The 12,744-nt window shown below is 44.9% G+C and overlaps 1 protein-coding gene across 10 annotated transcripts in view; it reads right to left on the bottom strand.

Moving 5' to 3' along the window:
• CAMTA1 (calmodulin binding transcription activator 1) overlaps positions 1-12,744 on the bottom strand; it is an 833,565-nt gene that overhangs the window by 38,769 nt on the left and 782,052 nt on the right. Inside the window, exon 1 of one of the 10 annotated variants that reach the window (XM_057499668.1) lies at positions 11,758-11,939. The exons of the other annotated variants lie outside the window; for them this stretch is intronic. The gene's annotated coding sequence lies outside the window, so the exon portion shown is untranslated. Of the gene's footprint in view, positions 1-11,757; positions 11,940-12,744 lie in introns of those variants that run through there. 10 annotated transcript variants of the gene reach the window in all.

Below are 12,744 nucleotides of genomic sequence, written 5' to 3'. Positions count from 1 at the left end.
GCCACTGGAGTACATTAAGCTGTTTCTCCCCAGCAAGCCGTTTAAGATGTCCAAGTGCAGAGGAGAGGGTAAGGGCTGGACAGAGATAAGGCACAAGCTGTACCACTCTGATTTTCCAAAGCAATGGCTAAATTTAGCCTTAGAAAAAACTGCCATACGCCCCTTTTTTAAAACTCCTCGACATCAAAACAAACTGAAAGACTCTCTCCATCCGCGGCAATCTGGGGTTCCTACTTCTCCTCCTTGGGCTGTGTTTCAGCTAGCCACAAACTCAGTCTTGGACATGCCAGAAAAATGCTTTAGGATGCTGCTAAAAACAACTTGATTATGGCAATTTGCAAACAAAATGTTACAAGGGAACAAAGCAACGCCAGGGCTTGAGGGCCAAAACTTCCAACCTATCCTCCAAGGGCACTAAGGCTTAGCGGAATACCAAGGAGCCCAGCTACACCCTACCGGGGCACGCAGTACAAGGAGCACCCTGGTCAGGCAGGAGCTGTAATGAAGTAGCAAGTCCAACTGAAGTTAAAGGTACTAAGTTGTGACATGAACTGCTAACTGGCATCAGAGCCAAGCAAATCAAGGTTCTATACCTACCTTTACAGTCTACAGAGTGGAACATTTGGAGTTTGCTAACGTTTCAAAAAGCAACAAATTTGGAGGACACTGCCTCAACAGTTTCCGTGCCCAGTGAAAATAAGAAATATCAGCAGGAATTGAGACATTCTAAAGCAGTAATGGTGAAATGGAGGCTGAGGAAAGCCTATCCCCACTAGGACTAATGCAGTTGTAAGGAAAAGTGCTGTAATGAGACTTGGAGACGAACCACCACCTGACCTGGATGTGAAGGTATGATGGGGAAATGAAATTCAAATGCATAAAGGAAAATAAGAAGTGTAAATTATAACACTTAGTAACTGCAACTGCAAGAGCAAACTACGAAACCCACAGGATTCATCAGGAGGTAAGTATACAAAAAAAAAAAAAAAAAGAAAGAAAGAAACCACCAACCTTAAAATCCTTTGGGAAGAACTCCGAGAACTATGTAGACTCAGGGTAAGAACAGATTCATTCCACAAATGTCCACTCAACACCCACTGCGAGGGCATTACCTCAAAGCGTGAGGGTACTAAGGCTCTGGGGATATAATGAGGAACAAGAAAACTCAAGTTCTGGTAGCCACCAGGACTGCAAAAAACAAATATGAGCCTTTATTCCAAGAACCTCAGTTTAATATAAGTGAAGAGAAGGAGAAGTCTTGTTAGCTTCCTGAGGCCAGTGACCATGTCTGTTCACTGCCATATTCCCAAAGCCTAGCAGAATGCCTGGCACACAGCAGGCCCCTGATACATATTTATCGAGTAAGTGATTTAATTTCATCTATTGGAAATATAAAATGTGAATTTCAAGAAGGACAAAGCTACGGATATAACAGAGAACAAAATATTTGTTCCACTAGTCATTTCTGTATTGTGCGTTTCTCCAGCCAAATATTAAAATCTGTTCCTTCTCTTCTCACAGACCACCTCTCACCTACCTAATCCTAGCAAATGTATCCGGGACTTGGCATTTGAAAACAAATAGAACATCTAATTGAGAATGATACATAATAACTCTTTTCATTTGGTAGTTTTCACCTTAAGTAGACTTCCATAATAAGGTTAGAGTAGAGACAATAGGGGCAGAAGTTAAAAACAGTAAAAATAAAAACTCTGCTAATAAGATGTGTTACATGGTACCTGGGGCAGGTCCACTTGTGTGGATTAAAAAAAAAATACTACATAGTACTGGTAAATACATTTTCTCTACCTTATGATTTTCTGAATAGCATATATACAGTATCATAAATGTTATTTTCCTTATAATAATATAGCACATAATACATGTAACATACAAAATGTGTGTGTTAATTGACTGTATATGTTATCAGTAAAGCTTTCAGTCAACAGAAGGCTATCAGTAGTTTTGGGGGAGCCAAAACTATTAGTCACTACTAGTCAAAACTACGAATCAATTTGGGGGAAGCATGTGGATTTTCAACTGTGTAGTGGGGGAGGGAGCCAGCACCCCAATCTTCATGTTGTTCAAGGGTCATCTGTACTAATTGTAACAGATGTTATATGCCCTGAATTCCTGGTCATTTTCAACATCTGACTGAAAAACCATGAGTTTGGGATTCTCACTGGACAAGTCCTTCTCTAGCCGTCAGCCCCTATGTTATTCAGAGGCAGCACTGTTCCCAGAGCTAACTGGAGGACGGCCGTCTGCACAGATGTCCCCAACTGCCGCGCTAACTTGTGAGAGTTAAAGTCCAAGATGTTCCAAAAATACGTATTTTTTTTAAAACATTGGATTCTACATAAAGAGGCTTCAGTTCCAAAACTTGTTTAGTAACTACAATATTTTCTCACAATGCTTTAAAAATCGGGAATACAGGTGAAGAAGCCCTTCCAAACTAGCACACTGTATGTACATATTTCAAAGGAAATAGTTATGTTACTTTAACATGCTGGATGTATTACAAAGTCAGTCCTAACAAATAAAATTATTTAAGAGTACTATTTTACAATTTATCCTAGGCATTTCTGACAGAGAATAAACATTTTTAAAAGTTCAAGTTATACTGTTTTAAAGTTTATTCAGAAATATTTCTCCAAGGGAAGAAACCAGAGGTTTAGAAAAATTGTAACCATTAATCTCCTTTTTAGCAGTGTCACGATCCCTGTGAGCACCACTTTGTCTCCTGGCTCCGTCTGCCACATCCGAATGCATCACGGTGTGCTCGCTGCTCATTTGCACATGTAGAGTCTGGGAGGCGGTAACTTGAAAACTTCATCTCCCATTTGCCCTCTAACCCCAGACCAGAGTAATGTCAAACTTTTTGCAAATTCCAAATCAGTGAAGTCTGAATGAATATATCATCAGGACCAGTATACAAATATCCCCTGGACTACTGGAAAAGCTCAGAAGTTATAGTGCTTTTCACTAAATGGGGATGCAACTTGATTTCATACAGTTGCGGGAGTTGCCCTGAGCCCTCCCTCATCAAGCGTCAAAGTTCCTTAATCATCCTGTTCCAAGCGGAGTTGGTCTACAGGTTCAGGGAGCAGTTAAGTAACGGAACAAGAGGTCAATAACCAACTCAAACAGCAGTGGGCGCTAACCCTCACAAGCATCCCTCAAGCTCACTTAACTGGTACCAATCTTGGATACAGGTAAGTCGGTTAAGTGAGTAAAAATACTTATGACTAATAACGGGTTACGTATGATCAGGATTCCTGAAAAGAGTAAAACACATCTCAGGTAAAGCTGCTGAAGAGAAAACACATACTAACTCCTCCCAAATTTGGCTGACCTTAGCAAACAAAGCAGAAACGGAAGCAATCAGTTTCAAGATCTCTGCAGTTGCTTTGGATGACGTGACTCTTCTTGGTACTAAGATTTGAAGGAAATTTCTCCCATAGATCCTAATACTGTGATGTAACAGACTTCAGCAACTTAAAATAAGGGCAATACTGGGTTTCAAATGACCATTGATTACCATTTAGTATTAAAGAACATCAAAGCACCATTTCATAAAGGCAATTTAACAAAGGTCCAATGTGATCCAACGTAAGAGCCTGCTGATTGTTTGGCTTAAGCCAAGGATAAATGAGGTTATTCAGAGGAGTAACAAGTCTGTTATTTACCGCTTATGTTTTTATTAAACAATATTTTATGATCCTGATTTTTAAATCTGAAAAGAGGTGGTTTGAATGTTTTAAATCCCTTGAAGGAAAAGCTTTTCTACATTTAGTTTTTCATTGTTTATCACTAAGTAACTCATGGAGTTCTCTTCTGCAGGTCATCAGTGGCCCTTAACTTTTAGCAAGTCCCCTTTACTGCAATGAGACAACATGTTTTCCTTTGTGAGAATAAATATATTTGGACTTCAGCAATAAAGCCGTGTCCTGCACAGGGAATTTCTTTCCACACGATTCTTGATGAAAAGAGAGTAGCTAGCAATTTTTAAATCTATTTGACAATGAATGTAATAAATGGAGTGACTAGTCGTACCCCAATTAACAACTTGGCCCCTTCAGTGCCTTTCAGCAATCCCCGTGTGACTGCCCAGGCCTGCTGAGTAACACCCTTATGATAACCCAGAATGAGAGAAATTTAAGGGAAACTGGGCTTGGACTTCCCTTGTTAGAAAAGAACCCATAGCAATGGTTCTTGAGCTTTATGCTCATGGGTTCTTAGTGAAAAAAGCTAGGAATCCTTCCTGGAAATAGACATACATACAAAATTTCACGTGCACTCTTGGGACTCAGATCCACAGGCTGTCCATGGGCTCCGGGCTCAGGACAGTTTTATGGGAATGGTCTACTGAAGTGTTTCCCAAACTGTATGCTATGGAACATTTCCCACATGATTGTTGCTCAGTAAACAGTAAAAACCAAATGTTTTGTCAAAGATGTTTCAGGAATACTAAGCACAACTAAATGTATTTGCACTTCTTTAATGTATGACTTTTCCAAACCTTAATATACTTACACTATAAACTGCTAGTAGAGAGCTAGTTAGTGGTAGTCGCATTTCCTATTTGTATCTGGACCTTTTTTGTGTAGGCGGCTTCTTGTAAGCATGTTCTGTAACTAATGTTCCTGCAAAGGAGTTTAGGAACTAAGACCAGGCTTAAGGAAAGCCTTGGTAGAGTCAGTCTGAGTGGGAAATTCCAGGTCTGCTCTCCACTGTCCTCCTTCACTCATCAGGTGAGGTCAGGCGCCACTCCTGCCTGCCACAGCCCCCATAAAGTTATGTGGGTTAAGGGCGAAAGTTACACAGGGACTAGTAGGGGAAATGGTGTGACCCAGCATCTTTTTCTATATCTGTGCCCTTCCTTCTCCTACTGCTCAGTTCAGTCAATCCTACGTCATACAACCCTTGACATGTAGAACCATCTCTTTACCCCAAATTGTCTTCCCATTTCATTGTACTGACCTTCAAGCTACCTCTCATGGGTTTCTCTCTCTCTCTTCTTTGTTCCATTTGAAAATAAAAATAATGTGGTTGATAGTAAGAACAGTGTTAGGGTTATCAAGAAACAGAAGTACTCTCTCTGGGTTTCTATTTCTAAAAAGAGATAGACTTCACAATTTCAGAGAACTATTTTGAGTTCTACCCTATGAATAATGCATCTTCACCAAAAGTCTCCATTTATTGAGATTCTTTTATATATACACCTACTTTTATTCAAGCAATACCAGTTAATATGCAAATATGAAGTTCGCTATTTTGTTTTGGAACCTGTAAGTGTAGGGTATATTTACACAGTATGTAGATTATGTAGTTTAATGTTTCACAGTATATATGCAATGTATGCATACACATATACCATTTTAATTATTTTTCTCCTGCAAATGTAGAGTATCTGTTAAGGGTTCAAAAGGTTTCTGTTCTCAGGAGAGCCTGGGAACCTACCTACTATTTGTTGCACTGTTTCTCTGGGGAATACTATTCAATTGTCTTAAAAGTTTATAGAACATTACCAGTTTTGGGCTAGGCACTTCCTATTTTTTTAATATTATTAAAGAAAACCTCTTTCACACATCTATAAAAATGCCAGGGGCATGGATTCTGGCTAGAGTGGAATGAATGGTTTCTTTCACTAGAAAAAAACAAAAGGATATTTCAATGAATTCTTTGTTGATGAATCCATACCATAGTGTGTAGTATTAAGGACTTGAATCACATTTTCTGAAAATGGTCCTGGGAATTGTTAGTCAGCACCCATTAAAAGGTAATGGTTCTGATGTCTCCTCATTTAAAATGGGACCATGAGAATAAAAGCATGGAGTAAACTTTATTATTTTTGTATAATAAGGCTTCAGAATAAATAGTGCTTTCTTTAGGACTATGACTATCAAGGATGAGGACAAAAATTATGGGTTCCCTCACAGTACACACCCTAGCGCCCCTCTCCCTTCCCTGACCATGGCACCTTGGTTCTCCTACGGGAGCTACCCCAGCCCTATGCACAGTTCAGGTGGTGCTCACCCCAGTTCTTGCCCCAGCCTTGCTAATAAGAGTACCACCTCCTTTTAGTCAAGTGACCAGACACGTGAGTGTGGCTAAGCCAGTAACAACAGAGCATTTCCTGCAACCACTGGGAAAGAAGTGCTCTCTTCCTGGAGATACTTGCTAAACTGGCAAAATAGAAGCCTGAAGCTTTGTTGAGCCATCTTGCTACCACTTTGGGAACCTGTGCCTGAAAATAAAATAAACATACAAGAGGGCAGAGTCAAGAGAGGGAGAAAAAGGTTCCTAATGACAACATTTGAGTATCTGGAACCATCTATACCTGAAGATAACTCTAAAATTGGACTTCATAAGAGTCAATAAACTCTGTTTCTTATGTGAGTTCTGTCACTTTCAGCTAAAAGAGGGGTCTCAGGTGATCTATTAACTGAAAATGTGGATCCTTTTGCTAAATAAATTGGAAGAGTTCTTCCAATTGCAAAAAAAAATTCAATATCATTAAATATACTTTAGTAGCAGTACACAGATATCATTAGAATTTCTCCATAAAACATGGGATAAATTATGGAGAAAATAAGCTGTTGTGCTTATTCATGGGTAAATAAAAATATTTTTATTACCCAAAGAAATCAGAAAACCAGGAAAAGGTATACTGAGCTCCAGACTAGCTGGAGGCCATCTGGTGCTGAATAATATACCTACGGAAGTATCTTCACTTGCTCAGGACTTAGGTTACTGTCAAACCAACTGTCACAATCAGAGGCACATTCCACAGAAGAGGATCACTACAGAACACTGAGATTTAAAGAGAACTTAGGAAGTACCTTGTCCAGGGTTTTTTTTTTTTTAACAGTTTTTGGCTGTGGCTTACTGAAATAGAACCCAGGATACACACACACACAGGCACACCCCTGAAACAAAAACTTCCCAGATCCATACTTACCCTTACTAGATACAGTGCAACCTTGATTTTAAGAACTGATGATGTTGACTACTAAATTAATTTCCTGAGCCACTACTAACAGGTTTAGAAAACACGCAAGCAGTGATCCAGAGATATATAAAGTGATTTAACTGAGATTCTCATTTACTTACTGGTAGAGCTGAAACAAACACCTAGTCCTCCTATATTATATGAAAGCAAACAGGTGTTATGTAGACATTCCTAGACAGCAAGCATCTGTCTGATATTAAGAAATCTAGAAAGATGATTCATGTGTCAGACCTAGCTATTTTACATGAGTATGGGCCAAGACATTTAGGGTCACTTCAAGACCTCTTAAATGAAAACCCAAATCCATTAGGGACCTTGATCTGACCTGAATGGGAGATCCTATGGTGTTTGTGCCTAAATGACCAACAGACAATACTGAACTGAATGCATGAAGTAGGATCAGCGTCAGGTTTGTTTTAGACTTGAAGAAACACATTCTCACTATATTCTTCTCACTTTACCCAAGGAGTGACACCATGTATATAATGTTTTTGTCAACTAACAGTATTTATGAGACTCCAACTCCCAGGTTTCATTATGCTAGGTGTAGGGGGGAAGATACAGCTTAGGTGCTGCCCTGCCCTGCAAAGAGCTGCTCATCTAATCTGGGAAATGAGGGAAAAGGCTCTGTTAAGGAGAGGAGACTTGAGTTAGGCTCAGATAATAAGGAGTCAGACTTCAGCATGGAGTGTGGGACGAGGGTAATATACCAGCCTAACTGCGCTGAAGGGTCCATGTTCAGTAGCTGTTGGGGGGTGGGGGAAGGCTGGCTAAGACAGCGGCTCAAGTTTGGAGGGTTGTAAAGTCAGGCAGAAGAAAGGTTAAAAAAAAAAAAGACTGGTTAATTTTGGTAGTTGATAAATGTTAATTTAATATATTTGGAGGAACTTACTTTCTATATTACAAAAACATTATGTAAGTTTAGCATCAGCAGCTTGAACTCCTATTAACATTTATCCTGATTAAATTCCTTCTGGACTTTAACTTCTGCAAATTAGTATTTAATTTTTATGACTTGCTTAACAATTGACATATAATAGGTGCTTTAAAAAAATGTGTTGACTGAGCTTTCCGTATGTCATGTGTCTAAAGCTATACTCTATTCTCAATGCTTATGAGACAATATAAAATTGAGCAAATTATAGGTCTAAGGACACTTTCAAAATGAAAATCTCAATTAGTACAAGAAAGGAACTTTACTGAAATGAAACATCAAGCCAGATCCTACTGGCATTGTCTTCACACAGAGCCCCAGCAAACATTAAAAAAAAAAAAAGCCACTATTTACAAAGCACCGATGTAAGGACCAAGGGCTTACAGCGCCTGGGGGCAGGGGAGTGTTTCCCGAAGGTGATGGCATCGCCTTGAGTGAGTGCCTGCTGCAAGTTAACCGAAGTCTAGGCATATCAGAAAATAGCAAAGAAGGACGGTCATTTGACTTCAGGGCATCTACTTAGGAAGGGACAAGACCATCACTGATGATCTCAATGACAGTGAGCTCCAACATCCTCCTGATAGGAGGTGATGACATCCAGCAGGCTCCTACCTCAATGCTAACTGTGACTAGTATTAACACTCAGCAGCCTTTAATGTAATTCCATGCATCTCATTTAGATTTCTCCCACCACCACTTAAAATTGATAGCTGTCAGACCTTACACCGAATATAAGAAAATTCATCACATGTAAGGTACAAGGAAGACAAAATTAACCCTACATCACTTCTTCTGTGATTACCAGAAAGCCTAGAATGCCATTTACAGCCTGCCTCCAGAAAGTGTGTAAAGTTTTATGGAATGATGTTGTTTACTAACTTCATTAGTACCCCATTTCACTTTCTGTACCCTCACTTTCCTTTTGCCTAATACCTCTTTATTTCACCTATTCTTATCTTGCTTCTTTGTGCAGTAGATATCTCTGTAAGCTCCCTTAAATTTTTTTGGTTTAAAGGTGAGGCATACACTAACTATATCACATGTGGATACCAAATGGTTTTTGGCAAAGGAACATATAACTGAAACAAGCTTCCAAATATTCAGCTTATATACTGTGACAGGCTGCCATGGTTGATATTTAACAATGAAGACTTGGCACCATTCACAGAGTCTCCTTTTGAAAAGATCGATGGAATACAAATATTAAACCACTGTTAAGTCAGAGAAAGCAAAGCCCTTTAAATGTGCGACGACGCAGCAGGCACAGGATGAACAGTTGGGAAAGCAGTGGGGAAGTCTGCACTGCTAAGAAAGAATAAAGGGCTTCCAGCAATCACTGCACCAGCTCAAGAACTCTGCCAAGTTTAACAAAATGGTCTTCATTGACCTTTTCAGGGGATAATTAAAGTTGTGTTTTGAATGAATGTATTGTTTTCCTTAAACACTGAAAAAGGCAGCCTACACACACCATTTGGAAGTTCACAATAGCAATGATCAAAACATCAGAAAAATTATTACAATTCCCTAAGGAAATTCTAGATTTCCCCCAAATGTGCATTTCCTGCACTGCTAGAGGACAAGGGATCTTGAGGTGAGCACCTCTTAGCCATCAGTAAGAGCTTCACGTTTTTCATTAGGGAAATGCTCAATGTAACTAATTCTTTAACTTCACTATCCTTCTCACATGAAGTAAAAATAAAAACAAAAATCCCAGTTCCACCTGTTATTCATGTCTTTTAGAACAGTCCAACATGAATACACTGCAGGGGGGACAGCTGCTGTTATAGCCAGGAAGGTCCAGCAGAGTCCTAAATAGAGCACTAAAGAAAATACAATGTGTGTGTTTATAACAAAGGCAGAAGGGTTGATAAAAACCCTCAAGTATTACAACGTTGTTATAAACTATTGCATTATATACTGTTTCCACTTAGATTATTTAGAAAATAAAATGGCTCACAGAATCCAGGTACATTGGGAATTCACAGCAGTCCTGTTTTCACTAAGCTAAATTTATCTGGGAAATGCATATCCTGTAAGTAAATGCTATTTTCTAGAACATTTAACATTACTACTACCTAAATCTAAAACAAAGAAAAAGAGATACATAAGCTTACTTGCTGTCATCTAATTCTGGTGTTAACATAATAAATACTTTCTATAAACACACACCATCAAAACTACTACTGCTTCATGTATTCTCTTTATCGGGTTCCCAGCAATAGTTTCTCTATATGACACAGAGTCTGGAGGGGAAGTCTCTGAACAATTCCTTTAGACAGAAAGCGAAAAGGATTCCTTTTATACAGCCAGCCATTTTACCATATGTGACAAAATTTGTTGGGAGCACAATTTAAAATTTTCAAGTTTTGGCCTCAATGGTGAAATACAATGTAGTTAACCACACAGAAGAGGCACTTCTTCAATTATCCGAGAGTACTTTTCACGTTTACTCAATCTGCTTCGCTTATTTGGTATTTTCAGGTTAACCAGTAAAAATCACACCACGCAAGAGTGAACAAAATATAAAATACACTTTTAAATTGTCATCATTCCCTGGCGAAGCAACTGATTAAGAAAATAACTGGCAAGGGTACTATACTTCCAGAAATGTGTTTTGATGCCTACTCGGTAGAGAAATTTGTTTTGATGCCTACAGAAATCTACAGAGATTGAAAAGGTCTCCAACATTTGAACACCATCAGGGCTGCCTCTAACATTGCGCAATACCTAGGAAACGAGTCACTAGAGCTCCTGTGAGCATCTACTCCAGCCCATCTGAGGGTGGCTGGTGGAAGCAAGGGTCCATGCGCTTCTCCTATCCCTCGTCTGCAGGTAAGCAAAGAACTCAGGAAGTTCCTCAAAATCTTTTAGTCTCTGAACTCAACCAACTTTCCCCGCCGCGTTCTACGCACAGATTAATAAAACGTTCATTCACTCCATTGGCCTGCTAGGAAAGGCAGCCACCAACCGCCTGGGCCCGCAGAAGAGCCCGGGCCGAGCGCACGGCCGTCCCAGCCTCTCTCCGCCGAGGGGGCCCCCGTCCCGGCCGCTCTCCCCGCGCCCCGCCGAGGGGGCACCTGACCCGGCCCCCCTCCCCGTGCACAGCCAAGGGAGCGAGCGCTGGATCCGAAAAGCCCGCCGGCGAGCCGCGCCTCGCAGACAAACCCAGCCGGCGGCCCCTGGGCTCCGCGCCGCTCCTCGCCCGGCCGCCCCGACGCGGCCACTCCCGCACGCGCGCCCCCAGGGCGCCCCTCGCCCAAACACGCCCGTCCCCTCGCGCACGCCCGCGTCCCTCTGACCCCGGGCACAACCACGCCCGCCCGCCTCGCTCCTCACGCCCCCTCACTGCTACAGAACCACGAGTGAGCGCCTCCGCTCCCGACACACCTTCCCGCCCCGCCCCGCGCGCTCCTTAACACGACGGGCCACGCACGCTCCCGCGTCTGAGCCCGCACGGTCCCTTCGCTCTCCATCACGCAAGCCCCCTCGCACAGGAACCACGCGCGTTCGCACCCCCAACTCACACGCGCAAGCTCTCACCCTCGCTCCAGCCCCACGCGCCCCTCACGCTCGCCCGTAAACACACGCCGGTGCCCACGCCCCTCCCCCACACCGCAGACGCGCGTGGCCTCGCACCCGCCCCTCATGCACACTCCCCACCTTCGTGTAAACACGCGCGCGCTCGCCGCGTGCTCCCCACGGCCAGCGCTGCGCGCGCCCGCCCCCGCGCCCCGCGCGCCCCCGTCGGCCGCCGCCCTCGCCCCGCACGCGCCGGGCCGACTCTGCTCTCGGCCGCACGCACACTCACTCAGCGGCGGAGCAGTGCCACCGCTCGGTCCGGCTGGCCCCGAGCCGCCGCTGCCTTCCTCCTTTTCCCGCGCGCGGCGCCGCCCGGGCGCTCCCAACAGCCCGGCCCTGCCCGGCCCGCTCAGCTCCGCGCGCCGCAGCTGGACCGACTCCGGCTCCGGGTACCGCTGTCTCCCCGCCACAGCCCGAGAGCGCCGCCCGGACCAATGGCGGGGCGCGGCGGTGAGCTCACCGGCCCCGGCCCCGCCCCCCAGGCCGCGGCAGCCAACCCGAGAGCGCCACGTCACTCGGAGCCGGGCAGAGGCAGGTGTGGGGCTGAAGCCGCTCGGCGCGGGGACTGCGCCGGAACTGCGCCGAGCCGCGCGGCGCCGCGCTGGACGGCGGCGGGCCCGGCCCGGAGGGCGCGGGCGGAGCGCTGGCTCCAGCCCCTCGCGACCCCGCCGCCCCGCTGTGCGCCTAGAAGCGGGAGGCCCGCTCGGGGGACGGCCGCGGCCCGCTCGAGAGCAGGACGGCGCTGAGCCCGACGGCCGCGCCCGGTCCCCCGGGCCCGCAGCCCCAGGAGGCCTCCTTAGGGCCCCCGCACCGCGCAGCGGGGCGCTCGGGCTGCGTACGCCCGGCCCACGGAGCCGCCACTCTCCCAGGCCCCGACTCGTGACTTTCGGCGCCGTCGAGTCCCTGCGTGCCTGGCTCGGGCTCCCTGAGCGTCCGGCGCGCCCTGCGGCGGCGGCGTCTGCAATGCAGCCGCGGGAGGAGCCGGGAGCGGGGGAGTGCGGGCGCTGAGGTGGAAGGAGGGGCGCTGGGCGGGCGAGCCGCCCGAGGAGTTGGCGCCGCGCCAGGAAGCCACCGGGGCGCTGGGTCGGAGTGTGGACGGGCGCGGGCGTCCGCCGGAGCCGAGGATGACTAGGAGTGACGGCGAACGGCTTCCCTGGGGTTCAGGGGCATCCGAGGCTCCCGTTCCAGCCGGCACAGGGCACGACCTCCTTAGCTG

The sequence above is a fragment of the Manis pentadactyla genome, chromosome 4 (genome assembly GCF_030020395.1).
Source record: "Manis pentadactyla isolate mManPen7 chromosome 4, mManPen7.hap1, whole genome shotgun sequence".
NCBI lineage: Eukaryota > Metazoa > Chordata > Mammalia > Pholidota > Manidae > Manis > Manis pentadactyla.
This window is presented reverse-complemented; position numbering and strand designations above follow the sequence as displayed.